The sequence below is a fragment of the Nipponia nippon genome, unplaced genomic scaffold, assembly GCF_047370975.1.
Source record: "Nipponia nippon isolate SJK-2023a ecotype South Korea unplaced genomic scaffold, ASM4737097v1 scaffold_19, whole genome shotgun sequence".
In the NCBI taxonomy this organism is placed as follows: domain Eukaryota; kingdom Metazoa; phylum Chordata; class Aves; order Pelecaniformes; family Threskiornithidae; genus Nipponia; species Nipponia nippon.
In genome coordinates, this window is record NW_028262335.1 from 9,053,100 (window position 1) to 9,071,146 (window position 18,047).

The window sequence follows — 18,047 nt, forward strand, 5'->3', positions numbered from 1 at the left end:
CTGGGCTGCTTGGGCTCCTGCATCCATGGGTGCTGAGCTTCAGGAGGGAAGGTTTCGCCCTCTGATCCCCACCGACTGCTGGGGAGCCGTCTCTTTCCAAGAGGCAGGCTGCTCTCCCATGTGCATCTTCCAGAACATCGTCTTTGCTCCCTACCTCTTCATTAAAAGCAATTTATTTGACGAAGCGCTGTCCAGAGCTATTGCCCAAACTGCCGAACGGTGGGAGCAGCGAGAGAAGCGTCTCGTGAAGGATGCGCTTGAGCGAGGGGCGTTTGTCTCAGGCTGTTTTCCAAAAACCAAAAAGCACCTTGGCGTTGTGAAACGAGGACAAGGATGGAAAACGCTGACAGCAGAGCTGTGACTCCAAAGCAGAGCCCCCAGGCCGGCGGGGGACAGCGGGACTCCCAGCCACAGCTGCCTCGCAGGGACAGGGTGAGTCTGGGAACAAATCTGGTGCCAGTCTTGGTGTTTAAAAAAAATAATAATTAATTTTAAAAACTCAGTTAAGCAGATGCTTAACTTTCAGGACGTGAGCAATGCCTCCAACTACGCTGGGACTGTGGGCCTGCTTAAAGTTATGCGCACGCTAAGTGCTGCTTGGACCGGTGCCACCCGGCACTCGCTGCTGCTCAGTAATGAACTTGGCTTTTTCAGAAGCTGCAAAATGAGCACTCAAAAATTCAGCTTTGGGGACTTTCATATTTTCCAAAGTGTTAAAGTGCTTTCTTTTTAAATAGCAATCTTCCATTTAGAAAATAGACTGTTCCACAGATAGCATTATACATCTCCTGCCACTGGGGTGTTTTGCTCAACACTGCACGGGGACATCATAAAAAGCATGTGCTTAGCCAAGTGGAATTGCTGACTCTATTACCCTGGTCAGAGAAAACCGTCTGTCTTCATCCTCTCCCTTATCCATCAGAAAGGGGCCGGCGGTTCAGCGCCGTTTCGTACTGCGCATCCCAGATCTGCAGCCAGAACTGCTCAAGCTGAATTAAGTGGAGACTCTCTGGGGATGCAGAACCTGAGGCCATGGCTCCTCTCCGTGTGTTGAAGAGGTCGGATCATCCCATAGGATTATTCAAATCCACCGGAGGGAGGATGGGCCGCGTGGACCCCCTGCCGCCCTCGCCTGCGCTCCTGCACTGAGGCTGCGGCCATCAAAGGCAGAGCTGGACGGGCGGGCTGCTTTTTGTGGCATCCCAGAAAAGAGGGAGCCATTCCTGCAGCGACTGTGGGTAGCGATTGCTCCTCGTCCTTTCGGGGTGGGGGGAGCAGCTGAAGGACCGAATCCCCCAGGTGAGGGGTGGGCGTGAGGGGAGCCCCGGGCAGCAGAGACCCCGGGCACTGGGGACCCCCAAGCAGCGGGGCCAGCGGCCGCACCGAGGAGGGATACAGGGGCTTTGGGTCCCCAGCAGCTCCATCTGTGCTGCTGGCATGCTCCTTTGCAGCCCCTCTCCCAAAGGTGACATTGCTGCCTGCGAGGCAGAAGCAGTGATGGTTTATTCTGGCCGAAGCAGTTCCTGAGTTTTCGCACTAAACTCCGACTTGTTCAACCATGGGATGGCATTTTTCCCCTTCCCGGTGCTGGAATAGCCACAGAGAAGCCGTTTATCAGCACTGTGTGTGCATCCAATCTCCAGGGCCCTCTGCTTCGCCTCCCATTATCAGCCGTCTCTGCGGCACTTAATGAAGCAGCTATTTTGAGGCGACGGCCTAATGAATTAGAAAAGTTTTTGACCCTTTTATTGCAACATCTCAAATACCAGGTATCTGGAAAATAGTTTTAATGTTGCATAGACCGTTATGAGCCAATGTATTTATTCTAGGTATTCTGCTCTGAGATGTTTCGCCGAGTTTTGGAACAGCAGCCAGCAAAGCGGGGCCGTGGGAGGTTCAGCGGTAGGGCTTTTCCTTAGAGAGACGTCCCCATTTACCGCTCCTTTCCCACATGCCTTCTCTCCCATCCCTGCCAAGCACGTCGCTTCGTTGTGAGGCTGGAGGGTAAAGCGGACTCGTGGTCACTGCAGGCAGAGCCGGCGTCGGCTCTGCTGTCACACTGAGGCTGGCCGTCCCGCGGCACGGCTGGCACGATGGAGCTGCCTGCCCGGCTGGTCCGTCCCCAAGGGAGCTGCCCCCGAGGCAAATGTCCCTGCCCCAAATCCGCTGCCGCTGGGCTCCGGCAACCCAGCCTGAAACGAGGGGCTTGCTCCGAAGCATGAAGAAATGAAGTCTCAGTGGCAGTGGAGCCGAAAGGGCAAGCAGAAGTCACCCGTCGGTGCCTTCCCCCTTAAAAAACAGGCTGCGATGTTGCATGTCGGGTGCGAGCAGGGTGAGGCAGCAGGAAGCGGTAGCTAGCTGGTCTGCAGGTCTTGCACGGGCACGCTTCGTGCCGGCACGGCAGCACCTGCAGCCCCCGGGAAGGCAGGTCTGGTGCCAGCCCCGGGGCACCGAGAAACAAAGCCTCTTTTTCCAGAATATCAGCCTTTCCGTAAACACGCCTTTCCTATCAGATGGCACGGCGGGCTGCTAAGCTGCTTAATAGCTGCCGGCTGCAGACACGGGCAATGCGGCAGCACCGGCAGCGGGAGAGGCAGCTCGCCGGCAGCACCTCCCCTGGCAGCGTCCCCGCATGCGGTCCGGCCACGCCTGGGTCTGCGTCTGAGCCCCTACAAACTCTTCGCTGTACCCGCCTTTCTGTGGAGAACTGTTCCTGCAAAACAAGCTCGTTGTTGGGAAACCCTCCTCTGAACAAGGGTGTTTCTGCGAGTTTAGAGGCACCGGCAAGAGCGCAGAGCCCTGGGAAAATGCTCTTGAAAACGAAGCAGATTCGCCTTTACCTACATGTTTGGCAGGAAAGCACGGTCAGCCTGTGTGCCTCGGCGGCGTGCTGGACAAGGGCTGGGCCGCACGGTGCCTGTGTCCCGCTGCGTCCCCGTTACCCCTCTGGCTCCCGGAGCCGGCCGGGAGCACCCCACGCGCACCTCTCCCTCCCGAGCCACACGTGGCTCCCAGACCCGGGCTCTCGGGGATTTTGAGCCACCCTTTGCAGGTGGGTTGAAACCACGCGGCTTTTTCTGAAGCAGGAGGGAGGGGATGCGGGGAGGAACTGCTGCTGCGGCAGGGCCACCGAAGGAGGGGACTGGGCTGGAAACCCCCCGGCACCGCCCGGCTGGGGGCTGGGACAGGTTGCCAGGCTTTGGCCTCAGCTCAGTAACGATGCGCGGGGTTAGGAACAGAGAGAAATTGCACCCTCGGGTTAGTGCAGCTAGAAATACACCTGCCAATATTGGCCTGTGTTTGTTCGGGGTTTTTTCCCTCCTGGCTCTACATGGTCTCAACAAAATGAAGCACAGCATGCAGGTGAGGGATCTGAATTCAGACAGCAAACTCTGTAGTATTTTTGGATAATATTGAATTTTACACAAGGAAGTCAAGAGTTGGGTGACTTAGAGACGACTGCAGCTTTCAAGGGCACGGCAGTGAATCGTCCCTCGTTCACAGCCCCGCTCCGGAGAGGCTCGGGCTGCGTCTGAAGCGCGTCGCTGCTCCAGGGCCAGGGGATGCCTAGCGAGTTATTGCAAACCCGTCTCAATAAATACAGGTGCCAGGTTCCCAGAGGCACACCGCGGGCGGTGTGTGGTCCCCTCGCCGGGCTCACGCCGTCGGGGAAATCCCAGCCGCTCTCCCAGGTGCCGCAGCCCGTCCTCCCGCGCCGCTGGCTCCCTCCATGCGCCCGACAGGCAGGAGAGCGCAAGCAGCAGCCGCCGGTCTCGGGGATTTCTCTTTTCGAGCTTCCTCTTTTCCCCCGTAAGCTTTGTCGAAGGACTTTGTTCCCTAGTCATTTATTTTTTAAAAGAAAACGAAGATAGAAATCTCGAGTCCTCCAAGGGACATTAATTGCTGCTACTTTAGAGCACACAGGGCTGGTAATTACATTTTTTGCTCAGCAGCTGATGGAAACCGCTTTTAACGCTGAAAAGGAAGGGAGAGCCATACCATCTCCCAGGTAAAGCAAGGACGCGTCGTCAAGCCCTGGGACAACGCCCGCGTTCTCCACGGCCGCGGGAAATGCCGCAGCGAGGGCTGAGGGGTGGAGCTGAAGCCCCCCGGCAGCCCTTTGGGGAGCGTGGCCTCCCCCCCTTCCCCTCCAGAGCCGCTTCTGCAAGCCCTCCCGGACACCCTCGCCGCTGCCTCGCGCGGGACGGCGCGTTTGGCAGCGCCGGGAAACAAACGCGGGCAAAGCCGTCGTTAGCTCGTGGCGATATTGGCTGTAATTTTAAGGTCCGTTAAATATGATTTAAATATTTTTTTACTCATTAGCAATAATTTAGAATTATTCTCTTTTTTTTTCAGAAACTTCAAGTATGATTGTAATAGCTTTGTAATTTTGGGCTCTATCATTAAAATTAATGATATCCTAATGCTCTATGTGCACTAGAAAAGTCTGATCAGTTTTTTCCCCTTTATATATCATTACTAATAGAACATTTTAATGGCTGTAATTTCCAGCCCTGTAGATGGAAACCTAAAAATAGAAAGAAAGCCTATTTCATCACGCCATGCCAGCCCCTAAATAATTCAATTACATAGACGGGAATATCTGAAGCTGGGTGTGTTCCCAGCTGCAGATAACCAAAAGTACTTGATATTACTTTTAGAGCAGGACTGGTTATTACGAGGTCTCGCCCTCCGGCCCCCGCCAGGCCGCTGCCGGGGACGGCAGCATGCAGCCATCAGGGATGCAGCATGCAGCCATCAGGGATGCAGCGTGCAGCCGCCGGGATGGCAGCGTGCAGCCATCAGGGATGCAGCATGCGGCCATCAGGGATGCAGCGTGTGGCCGCCGGGATGGCAGCGTGCAGCCATCAGGGATGCAGCGTGCGGCCGCCGGGACGGCAGCGTGCAGCCATCAGGGATGCAGCGTGCGGCCGCTGGCTGCGGAGCCGCAGCAGGAGCTTCCCCTCCCCGAGCCGGGGGCTGGAGGCTCTGCCGGGGTCCAGGCGGATCCTGCAGCCGGGCAGGAATGGGGCTCCAGAAATTCAGCCCGACTTGCGGTAAGTGCAAGCCATCCATTGCTGGAGGGAAATGCCCGCAGCCAGCGTCCGGCAAAGGCTCCTCCACAAATATCTTGGGCTCCTCACTGAAACTGTCCCTCAAATGGCCCTTGCTGTGGTTTCCCTGTGTCTCCCCCCCACCATGGGGAAGGGCGAGAGCGTCACCACAACCAAAGCCTAAAGCTTCCCTAAAACCGTGCTAAACAGCTGGTTTATTGCTCCCCACAGTCTTTCTCCTGCTTAGGTACTTCTACAGCCTTTCATCATCCTACATACTCCTACGTGCAGCTGAATTGTTTCACATCTTTACCTTGCAGAGTTTATTAGACATATTTCTGCTATTTATTGGTTCATGCTTTGCCTCCGCCAGCAAGAATCCACGATTAAATTCTCACTGTGGGTTTTTTTTTACTTCTTTCTTTTTCTTTGCCTAAGACGGTGAGAGATCGTTCTTCCGTGCTCACGTACAGCGCTGCTATCTCCCTTTGGCGGCCGGACCCAAGTGGTGGGCGGGAGGGGAAGGACGGCACAGGTCGGTTCACAGCCTACGCGTTTTCTCACCTCAATAGCACACCATTTTGCTCCAGATCCGCCGTGTCACTGCTGGTCCCCTGTGAGCAGAGCAGAGCGTGGGCTCGCCAAGGCTGCGGCAGAGGTGGCAACCGTGCCGTCGCACGCCATCGGTGCGGTGAACCTGCCAACGGCGCCTGCCAGCGCTGCCCGTCCCACCAGCCCCACCAGCCCCACAGCTCTGTGGGCAGCACCGAGCGCTGCCAGGGAAAAAGACAGAGAGGTCCAGGAGTTACCTAGGGAGGAAAGAAAAGCAACCTTTATATGTCTTTATTAACAGTTCATGCACCAAAGGCAGCAGCGAAGGACGCAGCCTGGCCTGCAACAGCAGCAGCAGTCCCGCTGGGCAGCATCGCAGCTCCAGCCACTTAGCCCTGACCGCCAGAGCCGTTGGGCAATTTGCAGTTAGGCATGACACAAAAGGTCAAAATAATTAATGTAGGCACAGCTCGTGCCTCGGGAGCCTCTCCGGAGCCCCCGGTGCCTTGGGCAGCTGGCTGCGCTTTCCCTCCCACACCATCCTTTCCCACGGATTTTCTCATGCCTTTCGCCGCCCGAGTTTGCAGACCCGCTCCCGGGGCAGCCCCTGCCTGCGCTCCGGGCTTGCGTGGGGCGAGACCGCACGAGCCCCGCTGTCGGAGCACGGCCCTGCCCTCCTCCACGAGGCAGATGACATTCGCAGGGGTTGAAGCATCGCCTGAGAACCGAGCATGGAGGAACAAGCTGGAGACAATTAGGGAAGTGTCAGAAATTGCAAAATTAGAGATGAAAACCCTCCGACCATGGCACAGTGCGAGGCGGCTGAAGCAAGGAGCGGAGCTGGCCCCGGGCTGGGTGAGGTTACGTTCCTGGGCAGGTGAGCAAGCCCTGCGCTATGCTTCCAAGGCTGTTTCCAACCCAAACCTTGCGCGTTCCCAGGCTGTCAGATTTGCCATCTTCTTCCCGCAGGGAGCCGCTGGCACGGCTCAGCTGCAGCTTTTCCTGTGTGCTCGGAGTCCCTCGCAAGCCTGCGGCGGCGTCAGCAGGAGACCCTGCGTCCCGTGAGAGTCGTCCCGCTGCCCGTGGGGCCGCAGCAGCCCCGGGTCAGCCCTTCCCAGGTGGTAAAGCTACAGCCAATTTATGCAAAATGCAGTTGGATGGAGCTCAGAGGGCTGTTAAATCGATTGCGCTGTTCTCAGGTATCCATGTCAGAAGCAAAAGAGGCTCTGCTGAGAAAGAAAAATCAAGGGAGGTTGGGGAAATTGCATTTATTTTCAGGTGGGATGCAAGCGAGGGCAGCTGGCGGTGGCCTCAGCCTGGCAGGATTGAGTCAGGTCTCCAAATCAATGTTTAACACAGGATGAGGCATTTAACATAGGTTATTCCGAGGAGCTAATATTGGCCAGCTGGTAGCTGCGTGTTCAGGAAAGAAAACTCTTTTATTCCACCTCGCCTTTCAGTTCCCAGCGTGGCGATGCTGCAGAGCCAGTCCACGTTTCGGTTTGCCTTTCATCTTAAAGTTTGGGTGCCGAAGGGGCTACATGATTGCCCAAAGAGCTGCGTCCACAGCAGCAGGCTGCGGAATAATACAGCAATTTCAAATTGGCGAGAGCAGGCTGAGCAAAACAAGGTGCCGTTCCTTCCAAGGCGCTGATGTACAGCGCATCAGCCCTGGCCCCGTTGGCACCTTCCCCAGGAAAGGAGGCGATTAGCTGCTTCCAGCCCTCCACGGCAACACGGCGTGAGGGGTTTTGCCTGCAGTGTTCTGTATTTCACTGACTCCGTACAGGCGGCCTGCCCAAGTGCCTCGATGATTCCAGCGCCGTCCAGCCCCGCGCCCAGCCCTGCCAGAAGCGGGCAGGAGCAGGCAGGGGGTGCGGGCGCCTGGCTTTCGGGGGGCAGGAGGATGGCTGGATCTGCTGCTCTGCTCCCAGCAGGTTGTTGAGTTGCTCCTTTCCCCCTCGGAGGCAAGAAGCAAAAGTCAGTAAGCAGGTGGCTTTCCACGCTCTGCAACAGATCGGCAAACCACAGTATCTAAACGTTTGGACTTCTTGTTCCCAACCTATTGCTGCATTAAAAGATAACTGAGGCACTAAAGATACATCTTTTAAAGGCACAGTTGTCTAAAAACACCAGGGTTCTCTCCTTTCATCATTTGAATGACACAGGTCTGAAAATGTGATATTCTGGCTGTTGAAGAGGAAGGATTTCTACTTTCTTATGTTCACATCAGGATATCCTGATGCTTCTTGCCTGTCTGCCTTCGTGTTGGCTGCGCTCCTGCCCGCAGTGCCCGGCCGTCCCCAGGCTCCGGTGTCTCCATTGCTCCATGGCAAGGCCACAGGCTGTGATCGTAGCGCAGGTAGAAACCCGAAGCTGCGTCTTTTCAAAGCATTTTAAGAGACTTGGTCAGTCGGTTCACACTGATTTGCAAGAGTACATTGCTTCCCACTTGGAAAAGCGCAAAACAAAATATTCTGGAAAAAGCTAACTGGGTCCATGGAATAAAAAAACTATTAAAAAGAAAACCCTGGCCAAGTTCCCAAGGAGCAACGTCAGTTCGTTCAGTGCTGGGGGCTGCAGCGCGCTGCAATGACGCTTCCACCGCGGATCTGGGATGCCGTGCGCCCGCCCCGGGCGCTGTACACGCGTCTCGCTCTGGCTCACCCGTCCCATCTCCGCACCGCCCTGCCCACGGCCGGCGGCTGTTGGCGAGAGCGTTACCCTTTGCACTTCCACCGGCACGCAGGAAAATGGCTTTAGTGCGACCGGCTGCTTCTGTGGATTATCAAGGGGTTGATCTGCACGTTTCTGAGAACAGGTCCCCAGGCACTTTGCAATATTTTCCCTGTGTACAAGGATCAATGTTTTCTTAGGAATACGAATGTATCGTCACGTTTTTCCCCCTCCTTTCGGTAGCGGGAGGTTTTCCTGCCCAGCACGGGGGGAGCGCAGAGAAGAGCACGTGAAATCGTGGTGTGGTCCTGCTGAGCTCCATGTGTGCTGCGAACAGCCATGGGACAGTCGAGACAGCAACATATTCAGCATCTGTGTTCAAAGCTGATACACTTTTCTATCTTAAAAATACTAATCGGTTTTTATCAGTTAAATCAGACTTCTCCGTGTGAGTACTGTTCCACTATCAGCTTGTTACAGTGTGGTAAAAGATATTAGAACATATTCAAAGCTGTATTTTGCTCTTTGGAAACTCCATTCCCAGTGAGCTGTTCAAGCACCAGTTCTCGGGTCCGTCACCCCCACGCTGGGAGCGCAGCCCGGAGCCGCAGCCCCATGGAAAGCCGGCACCGCAGGCGCTGTGGTGCGCATCCAGCTGCAGATCGTGCAAAGGCTCCGTCCAGTTGCACCCTGTTTCCTCCAGTGCATTCCCAGTTCTCGGCCGACGCTCTTTGAAGGAGATTCCCAAGTGCCGGAGCAGGAGCTGGCTGTGACCTGCAAGCAGCGGTCCCCGAGCCCGTAATGCCCGGCGTAACTCTCCAAAACTTCTCTCACAACCGGGGAAAGTGCTCAGGGCAGCTATTAAAGTGTAATCAATCAGTGTCAAATAAAAGTCATCAGAATATGACTAAGAGTCTGATTGCCTGTAACCAACATAATTAGACGGTGAGGATTTTCTTTCTTTTCCATCTCTGCAAGGAGGCTAAAAGCCTCCAAAATTGGAGCTAATATCCTGTGTCTGGAGCGAGGTGAATTCACATTTGACCTATTGTTCAAATAAAAATTCTCCTCAAATCCAGCCCAACCTGGTGACGCCAATCACGGCAGGGGCTTCAGCACAGACCGAAGAACATCGAAAAAAATATAATCCCTGAAATTTCTTTCTGTTTAGTATGCGCGATCGGGCAGATTTCAAGGGTGATGGGGCAGCAGAGAAGGTCTTCGTCTCGCTCATTAATCACCACCGTGCGAGCAGCCTTTGTCCCAGCACAGGTGAGCATCGCGCTGGAAGCGTTTGCTAAATAAAGCCATGTGTGCATGGGCAGCAAGGCAAGGGAGGGCGAGGTGAACCAGGGCGAGGTGGGCGAGGGGACGCACGGCGGGCAGATCCTTCTCCCTGGGGCCCGGGAAGACCCAGCCGAGGGCAGCAGCGAGACCTGGCTCCCTCCAAGGGACAAACGGCTCCTGCCAGCGGGTGGCCCTGGGATGGATCGGGAGGACGGCGAGGCACGGAAGCCTCCCACTTCGGAGATGGAAGCAGCCGCTCCCTGGCGAGGCTCTGCTGGGGGTACGGCTGCTGCCTCCCGCCTGGGAGGTCCCGGCTGCGACGCCGAGCCTGGCGGTGCTCGGCAGCGAGGCAGGTCTGCCTTGGCTGCTCCTCTCGGGCTCAGACCGAAGAGCTTTCCCTCTGTTTTCTGCAAAGGAAGAAGGCTTTGCTAGGAAGCAGAGAACGAGCCTTTAAGCACGACGCCGCGGGGCTGCGATGCTGCGGTGATGCCGGGTCTGCTGTCCCAGCCGGTCCCAGCCTGGGCGTCAGGAGCATCCCGTATCAAAGCGCTCTTCTTTGCATCTCCAGTAATGCTGTACCAATTTCCTCAGGCTGACAAAAGTAGGCCGTGTTTCCATATTCCCTGTCACTGCTTATCTGTCTCCTCTCGCTTTTCAAATCCTGTTTCCATTTATATTGGCTTTAATGAAGTGCTGCCATCCTGCAGCACCGCTGCCGCGCCCTCGCCCGTCCGGTGCCGCCTCACGTACCAGCACCCGGCATTGTCCAGCTGAGCCAAAGGCCAGCGTTACAGCTCCTGTCCCACCTTTGCAGAGGTGAAGCATGAGGTTTTCTGCCTCATTGGCCGTATCATCTGGCTGACGCTTACGTGGGTTTTTTCCTCCAGCTATTTCTTTATCAGATAGCTGATGTTTTTCTCCTGTCATCCTGCCTTTAAGGCAACCTGCAAAGGAAGCAAACAAATGAGGCGCTCATTATTTTGTCCTTTTTTCTTCAATCCTTGAATGTTTTATTGATCCCTTTCTTCCTCACCTCATTTGTGCATGTTTTGGCATGGAGTTTGTTTGGGAGGGCTTATGGTAGGAAAGGCCAGTTCCTTTCCCGCTGTGATTCTGCTCCTGGTGACGGTGTCATTGCTAGCCCGCGGCTGGCAGCGGCAGGGTGCTCTGGAGGAGCCGAGCGTCGTGGTGGGCTCCTTGGACCAGGTCTCCTCTTCCCAGGGCCGGGTGATGTTAGGACCCCGGGAGTGCTGAGCAGCCTGAGCACACAGCCGGCACGGACATCCCCTGCCTCCGCTCTGCGGGATCAGCCGCCGGCTTCACCAGCTGTCCGGTCCTCGGCATCGCCCCGAAAGGTCCTCGGCATCGCCCACCGCGGGGCCCCGCCTGTGCCGAGCATCACCAGGCTGCCACAGCCAGCAACCAAACCATCCAACTGATCTACTTTCCTAAGCACTGAGTAATTAAAAAAACAACGAATGGAAGTAATTCCCACTTAGGAGAAAGGACCTGCTGGAATTCGTGATGGGAAGGAGGCATTCAACAGATGTGCATTAGCATAATGTGGAAATGGCGTGAAGCACGATGCTATTTTTCTCCCAAGCCGCTTACAGTAAGCAGAGCTGCCCTCCCCTCCGCTTCAGGTTTTCCTAGCAAAAGGGAAAGTCAGAATAAATAAACCCAAGGAACAGCGTGGCTGCAGTCCCAGTCGAGGCGAGCACCAACCTTTCTGCCAGGGCTCTCCAGTGTGGGTGCAAACCAGCCCAGCGTAAGGCGGGAGAGGTTTCCTTTGGAGGTAGGAAAGGCGGGTGAGCCGAGCTGGGATGGTGGGAGCCCTCCCCGGGGCGCCCGGCCCCCCGCTCCCGCCGCAGCCCCCCCCCGCTGCTGACATTTCTCCTCGGGCGCTGGCATTTATTTTAATCCGTGCTGGTTTTGCATTTCCCTCTCAGGATTAACAGGCAAAGCAGCGAGCTGTCGATACATAAAGATTGATTCTCCCCGCATGGGAGACCTGCTGCCAGCCACAGCTCGTGGTGCAAGAGGGGAAACTGAGGCAGACTCAGCATCACGCGGGAGGGATGTGAAGCCCCCCAGAAACCCTGCGGGGCAGTTTTTTGTGCTTCTTGAATGCTGGCAGAAGTCATCAGACACATGCACACGCAGGCCTAAGGGCCGGGGCTGGGTCCCCAGTCAGCTTGCATTGCAAAGCACGATGAGTCAAGACAGCCACTCTCCATCCTTGTCTGGGCACCGCCTGGGAGATGGACAGATGGACAGACAGACAGACAGACAGGCCATTGTGCATCATGCTCCAGGCACTGCCTGGGAGGCAGATGGACAGACAGACCACTGTGCATCAGGGTGGCCGGCCGGCCGGACAGCTGCTCGCCACCGGCCTGGAGGCACATCGTCTGCCTGCAGGCTCCATCTTGTGGAAGATGCTCCCCCGAGGAGCTGGCGCGAGAAGCCGCCCCTCGGCGCGGGAGTCGGCGTGCGTGGGTCCGCTCGGCACCGCCGGCGTGCCGGCGCGGCAGGAGGGTCCCTGGTGGGCTGGTGATGCTGGCACCCAGCCGGCACCCCGACTCCCCCGCTCTGCCTCCATGGGCTTAATAATACATTACGCCCCTGTACAGTTACTTCGAGGAATGAATGCGGTGGAATTTATTTCAACAGATGGAGGACAATTTTCTCCTCGTCGTTTAAGCGACGCGCCGTGCACCTCCCTTCGCAGGGTCCCTGTGCGGCAGAGAACTGAAACGGAGAGCAGGTGGATTACGCCGTGCTCATCCTGCTGCTGTTACAGGGAGAATTTATCTCTCCCCATTTAGGGGAATTTAGATTCAGCAAACGAGAGGAAGGAATGAAAAGCGGTGGCAAGTCCCGCCGCGCCATACCGGATAGCGATGCCTCGGGCTGCGGCGCAGCAGCACTGGGGCTTTGCCGGCAGCGGTGCCGGGCAGCCCCCGCGTCCTGGCCCCCAGCACCCCACGCTGCAGCAGAGCAGCCTTTCCCCCGTTGTACCTCTCGGCACTCAGCTGCAGGATAAAACCGGGTGTTTTTCAGTCTGCTTGATGTTCTGCCTTCATTGAGGTTTATTTACCATATAATGTGACACAGTAATTTCACTGTATATAATTTAATGACACATTAGGAAAGAATTAATCACTGGAAGCGGTGTTCACGCCGGACAGCTTAGCTGAGGTCTGGTGAGAGGAGCCCCGCTCCCAGCCCTCGCTGCCCGGTCCCGGGTGGAGCAGCCAGCCCCTCGGGAGCAAGGGTTCGGCGGGCAGCCCCGCCGCCGCCAGCAGAAACGCTGCCGGCACCATGGCTGCTGGCTTTCTCACCCCAAGTGGCCCAGGTTCCTTTGCAATCCAGCTGTGCCCCAAGGCTGCGGACACGGCTGGAGGGATGCGGCTGGAGACGGCACTCGGTAGGAAAACAGGATACTCAAAACTCTCAGGAGCACATCCAATTTCTACTCATTAAGCTATAATTTCCATCATTTTAATTACAGAAAAGGCAGACAAATGGCGAGTATGCTCCTACTTGTGCCTTTTCTCTTAATTATTAGTCCTTTGCACGGGCCAGTTTGCAATGAATCAGCCTTTAAACAGTGTTCAATCGGAACATGGTCTGCTTTACTTGAATTATCTTGTTGGCCGACCATTCCCCAGAACGTAATAAAACAAACATTAATTACTACTTCAGCGGGTGTAATCTTCTTGAAAGCACTCAACGCTACTCAAACGCCATTGTAGCCTCACGCTCCGCACTTTAAGGCGCGTGAGTAAACAAACTCATCCAGCAGGTCTGAATGGGCAAGCAGAGCTCGCTCCTGCCGCTCCAAACAGGCGACTTTGGAAAAGTTTGGAAAATGAGCGGGTACACAAAGGAAAAAGCCAAGCCTGTTGTCCAAAGAGGCTGGCAGATCCCGCAAGGTCCACCAGGCTGGCTGGCGGCTCGGTGGGACGCTGCGGGGTGCAGCGGGATGCAGCAGGGTCGGACCAGACCACGTGCCGAGGCACGCTGGGCTCCCGGCGCTGGGGTGTGCTGGACTCAAGGCAGCCAGCGAGCAGCCACAGAAAGCTGTGCCGACGCTTGCGTTTCAGCTTGCACAGGGCTTATCTGGGCCTCGCCTCGATCGATTGGGAACATTTCATGTACGTGTAAATGGCAGCTCCTAATCTCCATTCAGAGTTTCCAATGGCATTTCCAGCGCTGTTATTAAAACGCCCCAGACGTTGCACCTCGCCAGGGGAGGATGGAGAGCCAGGCGCTCGGCACGTGCAAATGTCTGCTAAAACCGATGGGATGGGATGGGATGGGATGGGATGGGATGGGATGGGATGGGATGGGATGGGATGGGATGGGATGGGATGGGATGGCAGGCACGCACCTCCATCGTGCCTGTCCGGCTCCTTTACCGGCGCTGGCAAGGTCAGCGGGGAGGCCGGAGGAAAGGAGGGGCTGGGGCCCCACTTTTCGGGGGCAGTGGTGGGGGCTGGGGCCCAGAGCGCTCCCTCCCCAGCTGGGGATGCTCACAGCTGGGGCCACTTGGCCCGCCCCCGCAGCTCGCCTATAAAAGGCTGCTGCAAAGCCCAGGAGGACTCTTGGCTGGAAGGAGAGGTCTCTGGTGTGAGGGCTGTCCTGCTGAATTCACCTCTCCTGCTGAGCTTTGCTTCAGAAAATCCCTGCCTGGGAAGATCTGCTGATCTCCAAGTGTTGGCTGTTGGTGGGGCTGCTCCAGGCTCCTGGGTGTGGGCAGGCTTTGCATACCCAGGGCTTCACTGCCCTCAGGAAAGGCTTTCCCACTGGCAAAGTGAGCAGAGAGACAGGAAAACACCGGTGTGGGGCAGGGAAGAGGATTCTTCAGGAGCAGTGAGCTTTGTTGAACATGCGTGAAGCCTCCTCATGGTCACCCCAGGGCCAGCGCTGGAGACACAAGGTGGGTCGGGGTTTGGGCTTTCCTGGCTAGGGAGTGCTGGCTCGAAGGTGGCTTGGGAGGTCTGGTGGTCTTAATTGCCAACACCGAGGTTTGAAGGTCTGGGGGGGTCCTGTCCCCCAGGGAAGAAATCCCAGGGTGCAGAGTGAAGGGCAAGGCAGGGCTGCAGCTGACAGCCGTTGTGATGCTGATCTGAGATTCAGGTGGTGCTGAGTGGGTTTCTGTACCAGTAACTGAAGGGATTCCTTCTGTTAGGGACTTTCAAATGCAGGGGAGAGAGGAATAAATCTCAATTCTCGGCATCCTTCTGCCACGCTGACTTACAGCAAAGCAGTGCACATCTGCCTGATTAGGAGCAACGCTTCTGGCAGTCGTGCTTCTTCCTCTAAGAGAAAAGTGGGATTTCCTCCTGCCGGCACCTTTCGAGAGCATTTGAAGAGTTCCCCGCCAAGGGAGCCCTCTGCGGCCAGGGCAGCCCTCTGCTTCCCTTCGTGGGTCGTGGCTGAGGAAGCGTCCGAGTTGCTGGTGTGCAGAGGTAGCCTCTTCCCCCACCTCTGCCCTTGGGGTACGTCGCTCCTGGCCCCCGATGCCCCCAGGACAGGGATGGGTGCTGGCGTGGAGGGTGCCTGGTCCCACCAGCTGGCTCAGAGATCTGGTATTGCCTCTGGCATTTAGGCTTGTCTGCGAGCAAGGAGGGGTTTAGCTTGGTGCAATCCAGCCGTGTTTTAGCTGGGAGAGGGAAGAGGCATGTCTAAAGCCAGGCAGCAGTATGACATTTTTCTAACCAGTTTAAGTTCAACATCATTAGACATTCCTCCTACACATATCGAGGCATGGAAATGCTTTGGCAAGGTCTTTCCCTAGCGGGGCTGCCTTCTCTGAAGCCGCTCCCCACCTCCCTCCTGCTCCTCCACCTGCAGAAACCCAGCCGTCTGCGTTCTCTCTTGGTGTTACTAAAAGCTTTAAAAATGAGGGCAATTTTCCTTGCCCATCGCCCTGCTGCCAGCTGCAGTCCATTTCCAAGAGGATCTCTGCATTTCATTAGATGCAAAGCTTCTGTCTGAGAGAAATCAATTGCAGCCTGAATCTTAAAGACAAAAATCAATTGTAACTCCGCTCATATGCATACATCAACTGAAGAGGCTCGGGCAGCCTCCGGGTCCAAAGGGACCCTTACGGACTGTCATGTTAGGCATCTGCAAGAATAAAAATCAGGTATGAATGCAAAGAAAACACAGGCTTTTCTTTGGGGTGCAGTTGTTTAAGGGGCCGGCCCTTGTCAGCGTGGGAACGTACCCCGATGTAGTGAAAAACCCATCCTCGGTGCAGGTTTCCATGGAGAACTACATGGAATCAAAACTTACCCTGCGTCAATGCATTCTCAGGTGTGCCTATCCAAATACCAATGCATGCCAAAAAGGAAATGTCTGGGTTTCCTAAATACTCAGTAATGTTACTTTAAAGCTCTGGGTTTGCATTTGCGCAAGAAAAAAGGAATTTAAATATGCTCTTAAATAAGAAAACTGTTTCATGTCGTTTTGTTAACATCCCTCACACCCCCAGAGGGCCGTGCCTTGCTTTTCCTTCGGTGTTCACCCTGAGCAGGGTGCCCGGGAACGGGGGCGAAGGGGCACAGGGCAGCCAGGGAGAGCCCCGGTCCAGCCCCGGCATCCTGGGCAGGGAGGAGGAGGAGGGAGGAGATGCTCTGCGGATAGAGCCATATGTTGTCAAGTTAATAAAAGACCTTGGAAAGCATAAATCCTCTGTATGCTGGCTGCTAGCCCAGGTGCATAATTTCCTTGCCATTGGGGGGAGCAGACAGCATCTGTACAGCTCCTGTATTGTAAGCTAATGAAAAAGCCCACAATGAAACGCTCCATCCCCCAAGGACGGCGAGGGAACTCGGCTCTCTCCCTCAGAGCCATTATTTGTGTTGGAGGAGAGCCTGGCAGGCTCGCGCAAGGCTTTCTCCTGCTCCCTGTGCTGGGGAAAGACTATTCCTGCTGCAGACTGCTCCTGGCTCAGAGAGGAGCACCCAGGGCTCCATGCCCGTCCCCTGGGGAACGCACAGCGGGGGGAGCGAGCCGGGACCTCGCCTGTGGCACGGCGGGGCACAAGGAGCTGCTCCTGCAAAAGGGGGACAAGCCCATTTTCCTGCTGCACATGGCTGACCTGCAAAGCCCACTGCTGCAGAAACAGTTCGGGATGCACTCAGTGGGAGAAGCGGGGCGCGGAGGAAGCAGCGAGGGCTGCGGCACCCCGGACCTTCGCTCTGACCCGGCCAGGTGCTTTGTCAGGCAGCCCTGGGCCCTGCTGCCTGCGGGGTTTATTCCAAGAGACTTGTTTTTATCAGTAAAACAAATTCTCAATGACCCACCTGAGGCTTAGAAGGAACGGGGAAGCTGGTGTGTATATGACTCAATCGTAACGCAAAGCTATTTCCTTTCTCATTTGCAAACCTGAACATCCAGACATACACAAATTAATGAGTATTATTATGAGCCTCATTAAAAGAACTGTTCTTTAGGGGGAGCCATCTTCCCCAATACAAGCACTGTGTTCTGTTTGCTCGGCTATTAATTGATGGCAAACTGTGAAATTCTCAATTTTGTTATGATTAACTTGTGCAGTCTGTAACTTGCCGGCTGGTCCCTTGCCGGTGCGGGCAGCGATGGCGTGGTGCTGCGCGCGGTTACGGAGGCAGAGCTGGCTGTCACGCCTGGCCACTCCTTAGGGCTGTGGGGACCGAGTCCCGCGTTGCTCGGACGAGTGTGGTGCCGCTCCGAGGACAGCCCTATGCCTCTGATGCCGAGCGAATTCACTTCACTTCCCGCAGCTCTGGCAAAGATACCAGACTTAGGGAAATAAATACCACACTGGGTTTTTTTTCTTCTCATCCTCATGTGGATTGATCCAATACAAGTGTTCATCCTCGCCTTAAGTAGGGAACCGGCGCTGCATCTCGAAGCCTCATTGTGCTTTTTGCCATTAAATTATATTAAAAGGGCTTTCATGTTATCACTTAAGTAGGTGCTTTTCATTCCAGCCACATTTTCTCCATTACCACCAGCCTTCTCCCCTCAAAGCGAGAGCTTTCCTCGTGTGTACAGAAATGGAAGGCATCTTGGTTATTTCTCTCACGCAGATTTTACGGACCTTAAACATGATGGGGTGTTTAGAGAGAGAGTGTTAGAGAGGGGAGAGGTTTAGATTGGATAGCAGGAAAAATTTCTTTACCAAAGGGGTTGTGAGGCACTGGACCAGGCTGCCCAGGGAAGTGGTTGCATCCCCACCCCTGGAGATGTGGTGCTTAGGGACATGTGAAAAGGTGTGACTTGCTCCTACCCCCTCGCTACAGCCCGGGGTCTCCCTGCCTCCCTTTCCATCCCCTGGGATTTAAACATGCTGGCAGCAATGAGCTGAACGCCAGCGCGTCTGGAGTCGTACTCGCTTCCCGAGGTTGAGATGCATGTTTTTTACTGCGTGCCCATCTCTATTAGAGGTGCTGGAAATTGAGAGCCGGGCATGGATCCTCC